The 19,324-nt window shown below is 52.9% G+C and overlaps 1 long non-coding RNA gene across 1 annotated transcript in view; it reads left to right on the top strand.

Annotated features, from left to right (window-relative positions):
- The first annotated feature begins 502 nt into the window (after window positions 1-502).
- The window catches only part of LOC116912490, a 43,835-nt gene continuing 25,013 nt past the window's right edge, over window positions 503-19,324 (top strand). The window contains exons 1-2 of the long non-coding RNA XR_004389464.1: window positions 503-635; window positions 1,325-1,412. This is a non-coding gene — a long non-coding RNA (uncharacterized LOC116912490). The remainder of the gene's footprint in view (window positions 636-1,324; window positions 1,413-19,324) is intronic.

Here is a 19,324-nt window from a genome sequence, read left to right as displayed (position 1 = left end):
CATGGGGAGAAGGATGAGGGAAATGTGGGGATACTCATTTCCCTAAACACATTGTAGCAGAGCTGGCTGATGTGCTGTGTAGTGGGCTGCATGGAGCAGAGCTTTGCTTCAGGGACTGGAAGGATGGGGCCTGCAGAGGCTGAGGTGGGTAAGGGGGGCCAATGTGATATCTGGGCAGAGCTGCCAAATGGGCGGTCATAGAGGCTAGCTTGGCGTTCAGAGCCAGCTGAGGTCAGAACGTGGGCTAGTGACATTCAGATGGTGTCAAGTCTAGAGATCATCAGGTAGTTCTCGTAGGGCATGGCTAGTGACATGATCCTGGGGAAGTCTGTGCTCTGATGTTTTGAGGTTGGCCAGGTAAGCAGATAACCTTGAGCCATGGCAGTAGTACATATGACTGGAAAGCCTTTGCTAAACCCCACTCCTCTGTAATCTGTCATAGTGTCCTTAGCCTATGCTTCTCTGCACTCATTCCCTGTTTGTTTCCCTTTCCCATGCAGGCTGCCAGGACTGTGTCCCCTGGGAGGCAGGGCCTTATTTGCTGGATCTGCAGTGATCGGTGGTCTCAGGCAGGCTGCTCTATGGTCCAAAGCATTGCAGTTGGTGGCCACACCCAGGGCTGTGGTTCCTGCCAGGTCAGACCTTCTCTGTTGGGCTATGTGTGTGTTGGGGACAGGCTGGGACAGGGTTGCCCTGGGTGGCACTGTGGGTAAGGTGTGTAGGGTCATCCCTAAGCATTGGACTCATGGTATTTGGAGACAGTGGGCTGCATGACATTGTAGGTAAGTCTTTTGGCTGGAAGAACCTGAGTCCTCATGGAAGAGGCCCCTACTATGCCAGGTTTAGCTTAGCACAAGGCCGGGAGAGTGGTACTGTGGGCCTCTCTGCATGACAGACACTGGCCTCAATGGGACCAGAAAGTCTGGTCATTTGTCTAGGAAGGCGTTGGAGCCGTGGTGGGTCAGTGGCTTCCACATCCCACAGCCAACTGTGTGCTTTACCCAACTGTTCTGCATACCCCATCCGTCTACCTCCCCCACCCTCTCTTGTCTTTTTGTGCATTCTCTGCCTGTTCCTCTAGGTCGCTGTCCTTGCCTCTGTCTGCTATTTTGTCCTTCAGTGGTTTTCACCACCCACCCTGTAGCACCCCTCACTCCTGTGCCTTGCCTTTCTGCTCCCGGCTGTCCTTGGTGCCTCACACCCTTCATCTCCCCTCACTCCGTCCACCCGCTTCTGCCCCATCTCCCTTCCTCAACCTCCCTGCTGTTCTCCCCAACTCTGGGCTATCCCAGAGCTTCCTGCCAACCCCGCCTCTCTGCTCCAGGCATAAAGTCCAACAGGACACCAACAAAACCATGGCTGCCAGTTCCAGTGCCATCAAGCAGGCGTCAAAGCTGCGGGGCTTCTGCCTGGTATGTTTCCTTAGAGGACTTAGGCTTGGCAAAGGTGGTAGCCGGAGGGAGGAGGAGAGGGTGCCCTGGTACCTGTGGTGGGGTACAGACCTGGTAGGGGCAAGACGCTGGACTGATGTGTGCAGAGGGACACTCAGAACAGCTGAGCTCATCCTGGGCTCAGTCTGTGGTCAACACACTTACTGAGAGGCCCTGCTCTTCTGGAGCCCGCAGTGCAGTGGGCATGAGGGCAGCTCCGTTACACTGCTCTGAGCCCATGATGGTTCTACTGCTGTCCCTTCCAGCACCCTCCACCCACGCATGTCCACTCATTCCATTTGTTAGCCATACCCTTCCTGAGTTCCCATAGACAGGAGAGTGCCCAGGACATGCAAGTAACTGCTGTAACCAAGTCTACAGTCTGTGGAGCAATAGACTGCTGCCTGCCAGCCCCTGCCATCCGCTGCCATCCCCTGCCAGCCCCTGCCAGCACCTGCCAGGCCCTGCCAGCCCCTGCCAGCCCCTGCCATCCCCTGCTAGCCCCTGCCTGCCCCATGAAGCTTACCATGCTCAGCCTCCCTGGCTGGTTCCACTGTCCTCTGCTACTGCGTATCTGTGGCAGACTGCCTGCAAAGCCTAGAATGCCAAGCATCTGCCTTTGATGGGAAATGTCTGCCACCCGTGTTCTGTCGAGCTGAGACTGGTGTGGCCCACACTTGCAGGGACTGTCAGCAGCAGCAGCAGCAGCAGCAGCAGCAGCAGTAGCAGCAGCAGCAGCAACAGGAGGGGGTGAAATAAGGAGACCTGCCTATGTGGGAGTGGCTCAGTCTGGAATAAGGACAGAGCTTGCAAATGTGGGTATGCGCCTGAGGGGATGTCCTGACAGTATGGGTCATGGAGACAGAACATGGACTGGTGGCTGCAGGGACTGGTGCAAGCAGGGTCTAGCTGCATTGTGAGGGCACTGGGACTATGCTAACTTTCCATGTGCATCCGTTTAGTACTGAGCCACAGTTGGTGAAGACATCCCAGTTCTGAATATTGACTTAAACTAACAGAAGGAGCTGTAGAGGTGGAACCGTTGGTCTAGTGACTAGAACATTCCAGAGATCCGGCTGTGAAAGCTCTTTGTCCTTGGATTGGGTGGCCAGCAGCTGCTGTGCACAGCATTTTAGAATAACAACTGCAGTGGTTCGTATGGCAAGGTGGTGCTTCACTCTGAATCTTTGGTGAGATGTTCATTCTTCATAAGTGACACCAAGTGGTACACCTATGTCCATGTCACTGTCGCATTGTTCTAATCCCTGTGTACATGTGTGTTTTCCTCTGTGTACACATTCATTCTTCACATACTGCCATGAAGAGTCTCTTACGTGACACAGGGGCCCGGCCCCAAATGACCAGGCCCTATGTTGCAGGAAGTGTTTTACTAGAGCTAGAATGGCATAGTCCAAACCAGTCATCTTCTGGAGAGGCTAGTGATGTATTCTGTCCAGTTGAGTGGACCGACGGAGACATGGGTCCACATATCTTTGATATAATACTTCGATAGGATGCGTGGTCCAAGCGAAGGCCATGGAGACCCCCGGGTCTCAGGTAAATTGATCCCTAGGTCCTGTGCTGGTTTTGTGACCCTCTCTTCTGGCAGCGTAGCTGTTGGTCTGACTCACTCTTCAGAGGTGAGGGTCCCTCCAAGTGCATAGCAGCTCTAACTGGCCATGGACTCAGGTCTTCCTGCATTCGGTTCTTAACCTAAACAGGAGCCATTGAGCTGTGGCGTGGGGCCTGAGCCTTTTGTCCTTGCAGGGGATCCTCCTCAGCGATCCCGTATGTCCACAGTCACATGTGACTGCAGGATGAGGAGGAGTGAGGCCAGGCCACAGCAGGTAGGTGAGAAATGGGGCTGCCAGCACTGACTAAGGCAGCCAAGACTGGGGCAGGGACTGAGAGCCAGGCTCCTCCTCCTTTGGTTCAGCAGTAACCTCAAGTCTCGCATACACAGTTTTAGGGCGCAGGAGGGAGTGGCTCCCGCATCCTGTCTTTGGGGAAGGCAGAGGTGGCAGTAATGGTTGAAACCACTGCCATCACTAGTGATAACTCCTGGCAGACTGGCCACTGTTGAGCTTGCCGTCGCCTGAGGGTGGGGTCCTTGTTCTCAGACTCAGGAGTCTAAGAGTCACCGTGACTTTGTACTCAGGCCCGTTTCCTTTCTGAGCAAGGTTTTGGTGAGCGGTGTGGCCTCAGGTGGTAGAGTAGCCGCCCAGAAGCACGGTCATGGACGTGAGTCCAGTAGGGCTCTCTGGAAAAGTAATGTGTAGGCCGATCCCACCGAGCGACAGGCTACCGACTAGAGTGGCCAGGGCTTTGCTCTCTGCCTCCTTGTTGTCTTGGGTTTTCACACGGGCCAGTAACTATAACTTCCCCTGACACTAAAACCAAAACAAGTCTCGCAAAACTGCTAGGCGAAGGGTGGGCTGTACACCAAGGGACTGTGGTACACACCCCGACGAGCGGCCTGCTTACATAGGATTGTCATCGTGAGTGCTGGGTAGGCATAGTGGTCGGTATGCTAGGGTGTGGAGGAATCTGGTCAGCCAGAACCACTCAGAAGGGTGTTAGGCTGCGTGGGTGTGACTTCAGACTCACTTGATCAAGATTTCCGAGAACCGGCTGGTTTCCGTGGCGCAGATTCTGCCTGGCCAAAGGCGAGAGGGCGGCCTCACCAGCTGGTGCTGCACACAGCGAGCCTGAGCCGACAGCACTAAGGCACAGAGCATTTCTCTTGGAACACACTAGCATTGCAGCTGGATTCCCCTGGGCATTGGAAGGATGGCAGAAAACATTTCAACAGAGGCGATGCAAGAAATCGAGTGAGGAGCTGTTGGCAAATTGAAGCGTGACTTAGCCTCATTGCCTGTGTGAGCAGCCGCCCGGGACTTGGCCACAGCCTTCTGACCTGTGAAATGGGCCCATTATTCTTCTCAGTTGGATTTCCAAGGGTTTAAGTCCTCGTGGCTTGGCAGAGATGCTCCTGACGCCCACGAGCTATGCCAAGCATACTAGAGAGAGCTCCTGTGGTGGCAGCGTCCAAAGGGATGCTGAAGGAAGATATAAATGATGCTGTACCGAGTGCTTAGGGTGAAGGGCGTGAGGACATGGAGAAGGGGGTATAACCCTGTAGGGGATGAAGTGGGCACAGGGATCTCTGGGGATCAAGAGCCTGGGTCTGGGGCCAGACCAGACAAATGCGCTGTGAGAGCATCCTCTGTTTGCAGCAGGAGCACCGTCAGCTGTAGCAGCCGAAAACCGGACTCTCACATGCCCTTCAGCTATGGAGTGTGCAGAGGCTGAGAGGCTGAGAGGGCTGCTGTCCAGCTAGTTACTACTCCTTCCTAGAACTCCCCTCACTAGCTGTCTTTCCCCGGGTTTGTTTGACGTAGCCTCCCCACCAGAGCAGAAGAGCAGCATTCCTTGGGAGCACTGTAACAGGTGTCAGGGGCTCATTACGTCTCTTCAGAGTGTGTTCTTGGAAGGGTTTGTGCTCAGAAGTGCTTCCCAGAGGTGGCCTCTCAGTGCCTCTTAGAAATCTGGAAGGGCAGAGATTATCAGTGCTGAACAGCAGGGAAACAGACCCAGGGAGATGATGTGGATTAGTGGGGGATACCCACTAGGTACCAACAGAGGCAACCTGTTCTCAGGAGCCGACAGCCTAAGTGTACACTGGTGGCTGCTTGGTGCCAGGTCATCTTTCTCTCCTTTTATATTCCTCCATATTTCCCATTCTGTACTTTTCTCCAACAGAGGGTTGCAGAAAAGTCCAAAGCACTGCTTCCCAGCATGCAGCGGGGCAGCAAGCCAGTAAGCACCAAGTTTTGATTGCATCTGGAACCCTGGGGACAATTCAGAACCTGCTGTTGTTTATGCTGTGGGAAAGGGCAGGAAGGGCTGAGGTAGGAGCTGCATGGTGGTTAGGCCTGGCTGATAACTTTCAAAGCTCTGCTGGACCATGGTGCACAGTGAAGCATCCAAGTGATAGCCATTGTTGGGTCTGTGTGCTGTGCAAGACTGATTGGCGTTCAGGTAGTCTTAACCTGCTCTCCAAAGGCTCGATACCTTATATGGAGAAGCAGTAACATTTAGCCCAGTTTTGGAGGCTGAAGGTCCAGAGTGGAATGGCCTCTGATAAGGTTCTCTTTGCAAAAGGCATTATGATAGAGGACACAAAAGGCAAGGTTAGTTTGCACTCAGAGGCAGTCAGTGTAATGTGAAGAAACCTGCTAGGTCCTCACCACAGATAGAGGAGAAAACTCAGGGTAAAGTTCAGCCCCCTAAAGGGAATGACCTTGGCCTACAAAGGTGTCCTTGGAAGCGTTCATCAGATACCACAGATGCCAGGGAAACAGTCTCCTGAGGCCGAGGGCAGAGCATGGGGTCTTGTCTCCTCCTTTGCCGCCTCATGGGTCTTTGCAACAGGTATGAAAAGGAGACCAAAGGTGGGATCAGAGATAGCCTGGTCGTGTCGCTGACACTGAGCGGCACCACAGGGACATTAGAGCTGACAATATGCCTCCAAACAAGGTCACTTTCCCAGGTCAGCAAAGAGGACAGTGAGCTTAGAAATGGTGTGTAGGAACTGGTGTGGCAGCATGTGCCTGTGGTCCTAGTGCCCAAGGATGGCCATGGAGGGTAGCATGGAGACACCTTGAAAAGAAGAACTGACTGTATTAGCATGGCATCAAATGAAGGAAGAGTTCAGCATGGCTGCTTCCAGCCTGTAGGAGGAACCCCACCTACCAGGAAAGGAGAGAAGATGTAAGGAGTGAGTGTGTGTGTGTGTGTGTGTGTGTGTGTGCGCGCGCGTGCACGTGCACATGTGTCTGTGTGTGTCTGTATCTGTGAGTATCTGTGTAAATAGAAGACAGAGTATCGAAGATAATTTTGCAGAACTGAAGAACTTGTTCATACCACAGACACCAAACAAACTAGTTGTGTGGTGTTTGTGAGTTGCACAGGTTGGTTTGGGGCAGTCCCAATGCAGCCCAGGAGTGTGCTGGCTCATGAGTGGGTGGTGGAGGTGGCCTGAGAAGGTGGCTGCCCTGCAACAAAGAACTTGATGTTTACTCAGTGTTCGATGCTAGCTTAGTTGAATCTGAACCAGGGACAAAGATCTCTTATGCATATAAACAGTCCATTCTAAACCCTAGCTGTCCTGGGAGAGCCAAAAGAGACACCCCTAGGAGCAGGAAGTACTTCCCAACTCCACAGTGGCAGGGCACTGACCACAGAGATGAAGATTGATGACTTTATCCACAGCAGTGAGAGAGCAGAAGCTGCCCAGAGTTAGAGAGCTTTTGCATAGTGTGGTGCTGAAAAGTTCCCTGCCAATGTTCATGAAGGTCTCTTGCAAATCAATGTGCAAATGTTATCAAAGATTATTTCCAAATAAATAATGAATAGTGAACATGTACTCAACCAAAGTGGCTACTGGGAAAAATAAAGGTAGCTGGGTGTCGCTGCACATACCTATAACCCTAGCATTCAGGAGGCTGAGGCAGGAGGATAGCCATGAATTCAAGACCACTCTATGTTACATAGTTTTTAGGCTAGCCTGGACTACAGTTTGATGCTCTGTCTGGTAGATGTGGAGAGAGGCAGCGGGAACAGGGGGTGAATTTGTACTCGTGGAGGCCTAGGAGTGTCATCCGAGGTTGAGCAGGGCTGACTGTGGCCCTGAGAAGACGTGTGTGCCGTTCACTTGAAGGCGTGGTGTGATCAGGCCCTGCCACCGTGAGGCAGAGCCGTCATTCATGCTGGCTTCAGGCAATAGGGAGATGCACAGCAGTCTAGTCTTGAGGATGAGGCATGGCTGCTGGGGCCCCCATGCCGTCTCAGACAATCAGTGGCCCCTGGTTGGTCTGGACAGTCTGGCCCCAGGCAGCGCTGATAGTTTGCTATTGGGGACAAGCCTCAGGGTGCATGCTGTCTGCCTTTGTACCACCACTGACCGACAGAGCCAAATGGTTGTTTTATTTCCTTTTTCCTTTTTCCTTCCTTTCTTCCTCCCTCCCTCCCTCCCTCTTTCCTTCCTTCCTTCCTTCCTTCCTTCCTTCCTTCCTTCCTTCCTTCCTTCCTGTTTGTATGTGTGCCTAGACCATAAGGACCATGCATCTTCCTTCCCACAGGTTAGCTAGAAGTCAGTTGTTATGCTATCATATTTAGAGCACAGGGTACACTTATCCTTTGTCCCTTGGCCCGTGCCATTTGGAGAAGTTGAGGAGCAGATGTTGGCTCCTTTCCCAAGTGAGGAAGCAGCACCACCTGATCCCTCCTCTTAGCTGGGATTGGAGTGCGTGAGAAAATGCCCAATTTCCCAGAGCCCGAGCCCCAGACACTGCCTAGGTCTGAACCTTCCGGCTCCTACTCCCTTGGCAGGAGGAGGGCAGGGTCAGCCAGTACCATTGTCTCCAAAGATGCCCGTCCCAACTTTGTGTCTTCTCATGGGAAACCAAGCCCTTCCTCCGGTGGTCCCACGGCAGGATTTGTTTATGCCTAAGTCTGTGTGTGTTCAAGCCGTGGCTAGGGGTGAGAAGCTGCCTTTGTCAGCCTTTCTCTAGCTGGAAACCCATCACAGGCCCCCCTCTGCACCCCAGCACCTGGCAAGCAAATCCTTAATCTGGGCATCAGAGCTAAAGACCCAAATTAAGCCTTTGTAGGCAGCATAAAGAAGAGCTTTGTCTCCCTTTCAGGAGGCTGGGAAAGCCGCTCAACCGCTTCTTCAGGCCTGTTCTTTGCCGTGTGTGCTAGGGAAGGTGGACCTGTAGGGAGAGGAAGGAAGTCCTCACAGGGCCCTCCCTGGCACGGTTGAACTGCCAGCCCCCATCCCCTTCTCTGTGCCCTCAGAGGCAGCCCCTCAAAGGCTTGGGCTCCTTGTAGCATACATGGGTACTCTGCCCCCAGCCCCCTCCATGCCTTCAGCTTGCAGGGAGCTGCCCTTTGAGACTCAACCTCCAGGTTACATCACACTGAGTGTTCTCTGGAATTCTTTCCCTAGCAGGTCTGGCTCGATGTTAACCGCTCCATGGCATCTGGTCATGAGATCGGACCCAATTTTTTCCAGTTCTCTCTTCTGGGATGGGCCAGCTGTTACAACAGCTGCAGGTTACCCACAGGCTCTTGAGGAAGTGCCACAAGCCTGGCAAGACGTGTCAGGCCAGGGATGCAGAAGCAGATGGAACAGGGCACTGCATGGCTGTTTTCAGGGCCTGGTATTTTAGTGAGATCCCATGGCTTACAGGGGGCCGGTCATTCTAGTGTCCTCTCTTGGAATTGGTACTGATATTCCTCAGTCCACCATCTTCGCTGTGCACTGGCCCCTGGTTAGGCATCCTGTTTACAGCAGCTCCATGTCTCAGACGCAAACGTTCTCTGGCCACACAGTGGGAAGCCTCGTCTTAGGCATGCAGGCCCCCTGGCCAAGTTGCAAGACATAGAATCCCCAGCATTCTGCAGGCCGGCAGGGCCACAGAATGAAGACGCTTGCTGAGCTCAAATCACGGACCGAGTCATTGCAGTACAGCACCGTTCCCAGTCAACAGATGGGTACACTGAGGCCCAGAGAATGTGGGTGCCGTGCTTGCATCTTACAAGTGCTGTGCTAGGCCAGGACCCTTGCCAGAGTTCTTTCCGTGAGCCTGGAAGCTCAGGAGACTGCAGAGCAGGAGGCGTTGGGGGTGGGGGGGATAGACTGAAGCCTGGCACAGGGCCCGAGCCTCCCCCACCCTCAGGCCCTGCTCACTTCCTCCCACCCACAGGGAAGGGAGGTGATAATTACTGCCTTGGATGAGAGCACTTGTCAACAGATTTTTAGATCTTTTATTTTGCATTCATCTATCCACATATTTGTTTATTTAAAGGCCTCTGCTGACTTCCTTGTGTTCCCATGATGCGTGGGAAGGACGTTGGCTTGGGAAGGAGACCAGGGTGAGGGTGGCTTCACCGTTACTGTAAGTGGCATTGGCTGTGCCTACTTGGTGGGTCCTGAGGAAAAGCACCTGGCCTCTTGCCTTTCCCCTTCAAAAGGAGCGATTCTAGCTCCATTATCACCAACTCCCCCAGGCAGAGCCAAGGTATGCCAATGTCTGCCCCTGGATATAGTTGCAGGACCTAGCTGTCCTAGCTCCATGTGCCTAACCAGGGTGGATTCTACCCCAAATAAGCTGGGCACAGCTGGAGTCCAGTAATACCCAGACTCTCCCGTGCCATCTGTCCTAGCTCGGACCCATTCATTGCTCTATCTCTGTCCCTTAGACCCTGACGCTGGAGACAAGGTTCTGCCATCTCTCAAGCCAGGGCCCAGACAGCCCAGCCATGTTTCAGTTACACTGCTGCTTGAGGGCTCTGGTGCCAAGGGAGAGGGACGAGCTGGCTGGGTCATGTGCTTTAAAGAGGCTCCAGAACTGGAGAGAGGACCTTGACCATGCCTTCTGTAGAGGACTAGAGAGGCTGAGTCCAGGGTCCTTGGAGACGATGGGGCAGATGGTGCTGGGGCTGAGCTGGTTCTCAGTGTGGGAGTGGAGTCCCTCATTCTGAAACTCCTCCCAGGTTGACCAGTGCTTGGGGACCAGATGGAAGCTTGGTGACTGTCTCTCTAGAGCCACTGTCACAGAAGGCTCTGGAAATGGGCCCAGTTTGTCTGATCAGAGAGCAAATGGGGTTAATTAGAGAAATATCATTTATTGTATTAAAACATTTGGTGAATTAAAGAAATCAAGGAAAAATTAAATTGAACACCCCCCTCCCCAGGTTCCCCATCCTAGTCCATTCAGCAGGAGCAGGCTCCCTGGGGAGGTGTTTGGGCCTTGACTTCATAGTATCAGGCGGCCATTTCTCTTGGAGTCTGGCTTCACAGAGTCTGCCTGTAGCTGGGCTTGCGATGCGTCTGCAGCTTCAGTGAGACAGTGGACTTTGGTTCCTTTCACGGGCATGTCCTTGGTAGCTCACAAAGAGGCCTATGACCCATAAAAGCTGGGCACAAAGAATATGTGCTCTTGGGGATCAGGACTGTACCCCTAGACTTGCTATGGCCCAGCAACTGGCAAGTTTGTATACAAGCATGTAGTGTAAACCCGTTGTACTCTCCTCATGTCTGGGAAAGGGATATGAACACAATCACAGGACAGGTGACCAGGGACCATTATCCCTTACTCCTGCCTACCTTACCTAGCAACCTGTAGCCTCTTCTTCCTTAGCTCCTGAGCTAAGATCTTAGCTAATCACCTGTCAACTCCCAGGCTCTCAACATCCCAGGGCAAGGCCCCAGGACAGAGCTGACCTGACTGGGACTAGGGAAGAAAACATCCACGGTATGGGATGGTAATTTGAAGGCCTGGCTGATGGTCAGAAGGAAGTGATGGTGTGCAGCAAGGTCAGGAGCCGTTGTCACGTCTATGCTTGACTATGGAGGACTTGAGAGGCCATCTGACTGCACAGGGAAGACATCCTACAGATGATGGTGAGACCTGCATGTGGTGACTCTCAACTCTCTACCACGGGAGCTACCAAGAACTCTGGAGCTCAAGGAGTCAGCCTGTTGTTAGCTCCTACCCTTTCCCTGGGGACTGGAGTTGCATCTGGCCTTGCAGTCCTGATTTGGTTTTTGGGACATGGAAGAGAGTCTTGGGATCCTGTGTGACTTCTTGACATTTGTGATAGGACAAGGTGCTCTGTTCAACCTGGGCCACTAAGGGAGTAGGAGGAGCCTGACATAGTTCTCAGTGGGTAGACTTCAGGTCTCAGAACTGACCCTGCAATTAGAGGGTGCTGCCAGTAGGTGGCAGGTTAGCTGTCTGTGTGGCCTGTGGGCGTGAGACCATGCTGCATGTTCTAATTGCATAAGATTTGCTTATGTGGTACCTGCTGGCAGCCTGTCTCAGCAGAGTCCACAGAAAATCTGTGCAGCTGCTGAGTTTATGATCTATGGAGAGGTGCACAGTACGGGTGTGTGAGTTTAAGTGTGCCCCACTCCATGAGGAAGGGTAGAACACAGGAGCTGGGCTGACGGCGTCCTGACTCTGTTGGCTATAGTTCTGAGACTTTCCGCCTTCTGGACCATCTCTGCTTCAGGAACCTTCTCAGGAGCACCAGGGTCTACCAGTAATGATCCTTGAAGAAGGGACCTAGACAACTCCCCTAAGCCTAAGGCCCCAGCCAAGGACCATCATGTCTCCACTTTCCTGGAAAGGCCAGGCTCAAGCCCCTCTATCTTGTGCCCTTACTTCGGGCTCACCTCTGCTGTGCCTCTGTTCTGTCTCCTATTTCAGCTTGGCAGAGAATGCTTATTTCTCAGAACCCAGCACTGTCTGAACACCTTAGAAGCTGTCCCTCTGGCCATCCACAGGTCCCAAGAGAGTTGATGCCAGATCTCATAGTATAGCAAGGATTCGAGGATGAGGTTCTACAGCTAAAGGTCTGGACAGCCTACGTTTCCAGTCTCTCATTGGTGGGAACACTTCCTACCTCCTGGGCAGCCTGGGGCTGTGCCATGCTCTCTGCTTCTGTATGGTGCATAGCTTGTAGATCTGGCTGCAGACCAGGAAACCAGGCCTCGGTTTGCCTGATAGCCCACTCAGGCCTCTATAGTTCTGAGGCTTGGTGAGTTCCTTAAGTGGACTGTAGGTAGCTCCTCTTTTCCAGCATGGGTTCCTTATCTGAGGTGGCCCTACATAAGGCATAGACTCTCATTGCAGTACTCCCCAGATGCCTAATGGAAGGAGACATCTGTCATGGGTGACACCTTCCCCACATCACACACTGCTCCTGGTCTTTGAAAATGGAAAAAAAAAGGCACAAATGCCTTGTTGTCTCCCTCTGGTTTGTAGCAAGTCCTGGTGACTTAGCTCTCTGGGATCGGAGAGAGAGGAGCGAGGGATTCATGTCTTTGGGATTGGGAGTGACCCTGCAGGTGTCCAGTGCAGAGAGAACTGCCTATTGGGTGATTATGAGACAGGTTGGGGGTGAATGTCACAGCAGCCAACAAGGCTGGCCCTCTTTCTATCTGCTTTCCTTGCTGTGAGGCAAGTCTACACGACAGATGACAAAGGGCTCTGGTGTCCTAGTTTTACTTGGGTGACTTCTGAAGACGTAAAACCATGCAGATCCCAAGGCTCCCTGGGGGCATGAGAGGCACTTGGAGTGGGTGGCCATATAAGCCCAGGTTCCCTAGGTGTTAATGGGCTGGGTGCCCTGAGGGGCTGTGCGGATCTGAGTGCATGGGGTCTTGTGGGAACCCTGTCTGCACCTAACGTCCCTTCCATCCTTGGCTCTCCAGAGTCATCTCATAAGACAAATAAATGGCTTCTGTGTCTGTGGTCCAGGGGGGGCCAGGATACATCTTAAGCTGGCACAGAATGTGGTGTGTCATCCATACGACATGGGTATGGTCGACAAGCAGAATGCCAAGAGTTGCTGGGTCACAGGGGCTTGCACCAAGGTGCCTGGAGCGGCTGAAGCGAGGCAGCACGTGTGCAGCTTTGGATTCCGAGCCTGGAGCTCTTACTGGGAAGTGTGCAAAGCCGTCAAATTGCAGTGCACACCTAAGTTGCCAGCTACACCGCACATATTAGTGGAAAGCCCTGGACACTGAGTGGAACCCACCCCAGGAGTGCACGCGTGCTGCAGACAGAGGGGTGTAGGGGCAAGGCAACCAAGCCTGGTTGGAAGAAGGGGTAGGGAGACTGTTCTTTAAGGGGAGCCCCCCATCTCCACCCCTGCTTACCCAGAAACCCACAGGACTCTGTTGTCTTGTCTTCATGAGTATATTGATAGCCAGGGCAGAGGCAACTAGTAATATTTGGATACTAATAGGACCCTGGAGCTGGTGTGGCTTGTTACCCCTGAGTCACAGGGGAGTGCAGCCCTTGCTTCAGGCCCTCACCATGTAGGATCCCAGGAAGTGTTCCTTGTCCCTGGGGAGGGGACCTGACAGGGCTCTGTTATTTCCTGCCTGCATAGAGGAAGTGGAGGTCTGATTCAGGTCCCAGGCCCAGTCACACACTGCCATCTAAACAGCTTCTCTCAGTTTATAACCTGTATGGACAAACCTGCCTACTGAGAGGACATTTTGTCAACCAAAAGGTAAAAAATGCTTTGGCCATCACATGTCTGGTTTAAAAAAAAAAAAGTCACCTAAAAAGATCCATTGTGGGAAGTGTGGGCTGTGGGGGAGCCCTCTTCTACTGGGACCTCCTTACCTTCTAGCCCCACTGTAGCTCCCCTGAGAATACCTCCTAGGTGAGAGCCAGGCCTAGATGTCAGAGGACTGGCCTGGCACCTGCTAGCTTTGCAGGTTCCTGACACTAACACCCATCGAGCCCCAGCAGATCAGGGGCTGGGGCTGCTGACAGCAGAGGCTACTGTCCCTGAAAGGACTTGTGTCCGTGAGGGATCCTGGGATGGGGAGCCCTCTGGCCTACAGGAGAAGGCTAGGGCTTCTTATCTGAGCCCAACACTTTCTAAAGTAGATCTGGGGCCTCTGCTGTGAGGGTCCTAGAGCTTCTTAGGATGGGGAAGTCAAAGAGATTCCCATTTTACAGAGCTCAGCATACCCTGAATTCTGTGTTTCCCGTCCAGGGACATATGTACTTAGTACCTGTGCAGAACCCTGGGTGGTAGCTGTACCTTTTGTCTGAGAGTATGGGCACACATGTTCTGTGCCGTGATGGTCTGGGTTAGGACAGGAGCCTTCAGGGTTCTTGCTAGATCCGACACTGCCAGGCTATGGACTCCATGCCCATGTGTTAGGATTCAAACAGCTGAGCCCATATGATAGATGGGCTTGAAAGTCTTCCCATTCTCTCTTTTATCTTGGCACTCAGCCCTTCTCACTAGTAACCTTGCTCACGTCCACCTGCTTTGCATGAGGACAATTCTGGGTGGGGGGTGCACAGCAGCTCCTCCTGTCCCAGCCTGTGCTCCCTCTCAATCCCCCTGGAGCACTCACTTTCTCCCTCATTCCCACTTCTGTCAAGCAGGCCAGATTGTAGTCATTGTATCCTAAAAGTTGCCTTGCAAAAGGACACAGCACCCTGAACCAACATTTCCAGTGCCTCTTTCTGGTCTCCCATTACTTCCCCAGAAAGGCTCTTCTGGGAGCTACCCCAAGCTGCCATGAATCTCTGGTCCCTGTTGTACCATGAGGCCCCTGGCCTCTGTCCCTGTTGTATGTAAGACACTCTCTTTTTTTCCTGCAGAGACTCCTCCATGGTGCTCAGGCAGTCCTCCTTCTGCCCAGAGCTTCCCTGGCAATTTCATCAAGAGCCTTTCTCTCCTGCTCTTCTTTCTTGTGATCTGGCCAGTCTCATGGCCTTGAATACATGCAGGGACTTTCTCAGAGGCCCCTAAAAACCTGAACTCTCCTGAATCCCAGCACCCCAGATGGTTCAAACCCCACTGCCCTTCCACCTCCCCTTCCCACCTTAGCTTAGGTCAGGGCACCCCAAACTCCACCCCTCTGCCACATCCATCAGCTAGTGGCTACCATTGGTGTGTCCCTTGCCCTCCCCTCTTTTGCTGCCTCCCCTCACCCGTGCAGCCCACCTGCCTCCCCTTCCCTAGTTCCAGCCCCTGTACAGAGTACTTCTTAGAGATGGGACCAGTCATACTGTGTTTGAGCTTAGCATTACCTGTAACAACCACATACTGAGAGAGAAACAGCCAGGGCTTCGGAGGCCGTGAGCTGCCATGCATTATGTGCTGTCCCCAAACTCAGGGGCATTAGGGAGAGCCATGGATTTCCACAGCAGGCCTTTGGGTAGAGCTCTGCAGGGATGGCTGCTGTCAGACCTGTGTGACCAAGAGTGGTGCACATAGGGAGAGGCCGGAGCCACGCTGAATCTTACTTACTCTGCATCTAGTACCTGGACTGGGACGACACACGGGCTGACGAGGACTCCCCTTTGGTTGACTCCCCCTGGCTGCTTCCAGTGGCTCAGGCTTGTTCACACCTTCAACCTTGGCTCTCAGAACTCCAGGGCCTCAAAGCTCATCATGACTCTTTTCCTTCTGCTTTGTTGGTACAGCAACCAAAACTTCCCTGGCTGACAGGGAGGGCCTTAGGCCCAGCAGCAAGACTGTGAGGAACCCAGGGCTTGATACCCGAGGCACATGCTGCCTGTGCTGTGCCTCCCCGCACTGTGGCGTCATCATTTATAGGGCGAATTACTGTCGAGGGGTCTTGATGGGGTTTGCTTTCTCTGCCAGTTAAAGAATTAAAAGGCAGGAAAATGCTCCAGCGTGATGTTGAGAAATTGTGACTACAGCAAACAGGAACAGCCGAATCAGCCATTGGAGAAAGGTGTTTATTGGGGCCACCATCACTTCCTCACAGCCTGAGTGCCTGCCTTACAGCCTGTTTACCTGCCCAACCACACGACCCTCTGCCTGCAGACTTCCTGTCCCATCCTGGAGCAATATGTGCCCTGTCTGAACACTCCCTTCAGACAGTCCCTTCTGTGCCTTCTATGGTACCCAGTTTAATACCTTCCTGCTAGTCATCTCTCTCCCCTAGAATGTGTCAGGCAGCCAGCTGGAGGCAGCGGTGTGGTCCGTTCTGGCTGTTGCTGCATTCCTGGCTCTGTGGTTAGCTAGTGACCATGAGTGGAGGCGGGAATGTGGCTTTACGTGACGTGACTCTGGGAAGAGCTGCTTTAGTAAAGGGCTTCGCAGCCAATGTTTATGTGTACCTCAGCTCGCACCAGGACCCCAAGAGAGTAAGCACTCAAAGTGTTGACACTATCAAGGTAAGATAGAAATGTCCTGTTGCCTAGTCCAGGTCACAGCTGGTGAGACTGGGGCCCAGCACAGACTGCCTGACTGCAAGATAGGCCCATCTCAGCTGCTATGTTCTCAGAGCATCTTGGTTAGTCCAGCCTCAGAAGAGCATCTCTCCAGAAGCCAAATGCTAATGGCTATTCCACAAAGCACAGCACCCAGTGAGTCCTGATCCAGGTATGCCCTCCCGACTCCGGATGGTGCGTCCTGATCTGAGAGCTAAGATGGACACACCCTAAGCTGCTGCCGGAATGCTGCCACACACTACGGCAACCGGAGCCAGCTCTTGTGGGTGCCAAGCTCCCCACAGCAAGCCCTCACCTGATGGAGGTCCCAACAGTTGTCACCTGATCTAGGTGCAGGCTCTGAGAATACTAGCTGCTCTGTTGCCATGGCTACGTGATAGACCTGGGAGGGCTGAGGACTGAGTGAGAAGATACAAGAAGGGAAAGACCCCGGAGGCCCCAGGTAGAACATACACCACCCTTCCCAGTACTTGGCATGCACAGACAGCCTTGCACAGGTAAGGCTGATCCTGCCTATGCTAATCACAGATAAACAGATAAATAAATGCATAAATAAACAGAAGCTGGCTATTCTGTGAACTGGAGCGGTTGCCTTTGCAGGTAGACAGTTGCCAGCCTCCTAATTAGCAGAGGAGTTCTGTGACAGAAAAATGTAGTGGAATTTTTTTTTTCCCTTCTTTTTCTTAAAGTGAAGAGAATACATTGCATGAACACACACACATACACACACACATTGAGAAAGAGATTTTATTATGTCTTCTGTGAAGTAGTTCCTCGGTGCCAGAAGAGAAAGAAGGTTCTGTGAGCTTACAATGAGTTCTAGCTTTAGAAGCAATCAAAAGGAATAATTGCACGACTTAAACACTAACTAAGTTGGGGTATTTCCCAGTGTCCCTTGCTTCTACTCTCTGTTGCCCATGCTGGGGGAAGAAGCTGTGCTGTCTGCACTTTTCAGCACACCATCTAGGGCTGCTCTGGCCTAGGTAGCTGGGATCTGGGTAGAGGGCTCCAGGGCTTGTAGACTCCCTCTCTGCCCAGGCCTGGCCTTATCTTTCACAAAGGACAGTAGGTCAACTTCTGCCTGGAATTGGCTTCTTGCCTAACTCCTGCAGAGAGGTGGAGAGTGAAGTCTAGATGTCTGGCACATATCCCAGTGCGCCTGGGAGTCAGGTCCTACCAGAAACTGAGGTCTCCCCAGTAGCCAGTGACGGGAGAGATGCTGGTCTGTGCCAGCTGCCCTACCCCAGAGCCCTGTCAGAGTTTGATGTTCACCGTCAGTGACAGGCCCAGTAGTGTCCCAGCCTTGCTGTACCTGCCTAATTCTGCCACTGTGAGACTGTTTCCTGCTCTGCATCCTTCCCAAATGATGGCTGTCAAAGAGGGGTACAAAGGTGCAGGTGTCACCGCTCCTTCACGGCAACTGCAGAGCATGCTACTGCCTGCCACACTGGCCCATCTTCTGGTGCCCAGTTTTACCAAGGCAGTTTTCAGAGAAAGGGTGCCCACTCGGTCCCAGCCTTTGGACTGTGAAATGACCTAGCTTGTACAGAGCAAACACTTTTCTCTGAATAGCACTGGGAGGGCCTTTGATCACAAGAGGAAGGGGTCCTGTCTGTGGTGCAGGTGAGTCTATGGGAAGGAAAGGTTTAGGATCCATGGAAAGGAAGGTTGGTTACAGTGAGCCACCTTCTCTCCCAGTATCAGGTCAGGGGTTGCTTTTATTCAAGCTGTGGTTTCTCTTTACCCAAAATGGGTACGGCTCACTAGTCAGTGAGACCTGCAGAGGTACCATCAGACAGACAGGGATTAGGGCCAGGGCCAGGGCCAGAGGCTATGGGGCTTGGGTTGTTCCAGTACTTGCAGCCAAGCCATATGCCATGTGGTGCTGTGGGGTGGCTGGTGTGAACCAGATGTTATAAAGAGAGGCGTCTAGGACAGGGAGGTGTCTGCACAAAATCTACTTGAATTCCAAGAGCCAGGGAGTGAAACCGTATTTGCATGTAGCTCTGGCCTCCCTTTTGCTAAGCACGGGCCCTGATACCTGTAAGGAAGTTCTGCCTCTTTGCAATGGCCTCACTGCAAGAGACCCTGGAAGTCTGTGTCCCCCTCTGATGCACCACTTGCCTCTTCAGTCTCACTACCTGGGACAGCCATCCCTAGCTCCCCTGTCCTTGTGGTTCTGACACACATCACTGTATAATTGACTGGGATATCAGAAGTTAGATATGGTACCCGCAGCCCATGACGGATAGCCATGCCTCCAGGCTAGCCACAGTTAGAGGGAGCCAGGACCCAGGCTTCCCGAAACCCTCTGAGGCCATGATTGGACTGCAGTGAATTTAGAACCCCTCGGTGTCCAAAATGTCTCACCCAAAGCCTAGAACAGAAGCCATTCATACTCCATTGATGTATCTGATTTTGACCTGGGAATAGTGCCTAACTCAGGTTATAGGAGTCAACACTGCCCCAAGCTAAGGATTCCCATGTAGTACCCTTTGCACTAAACTAAACTGTGGGGATACATAGGGTCCACAGGGATCTCCAACCTGGACCCCTTCTTGGTCATGCCAGTGGTGCCTTCCTGCCCTCTTGCCAAGCTGTGGTAGAGCCATTCCATCCATCAAGGCAACACAGATCAGTGTCCCTCTGCTGCCAGACAAGCAGGGCGTGATGCAGTGTACATACTGACTCCATCCATGAGCACCCGCCCTGGGGTTTCTATCCTAGGGGAGATCACTATCACTGGGTCAAGGTCACTCCATTGCCTGTAGTGACTGGGGGGTGTAGTTAGCCTCAACTTGGGTTCGGGTCCTGTCTCCAACATTGCATAGCTGTATGTGTTGGCATGATCTCTCCTGAGTAATCCTGTCCATCTGTAGAGTGAAGCAGTACTGAGCAGCACAGTGTAAGGAGCGAGTGAGCCCCTGGGTATAGTGTTCTGGAACTGGGCTGACAGCAGCCAGGGCCAAGGCTGGTATGGAGAATCAATGCCTGGCCTCTGACAGGGTTGGACCAGTAACCTTAGAGCCCATGGAGTTAGGACCTGCCAGTCCATGGCCAGCTGAGCTAGGAGCAATCAGT

The sequence above is a fragment of the Rattus rattus genome, chromosome 1, assembly GCF_011064425.1.
Source record: "Rattus rattus isolate New Zealand chromosome 1, Rrattus_CSIRO_v1, whole genome shotgun sequence".
NCBI lineage: Eukaryota > Metazoa > Chordata > Mammalia > Rodentia > Muridae > Rattus > Rattus rattus.
The sequence above is the reverse complement of the archived record's forward strand: the minus strand, read 5'-3'. Positions and strand labels throughout refer to the sequence as shown.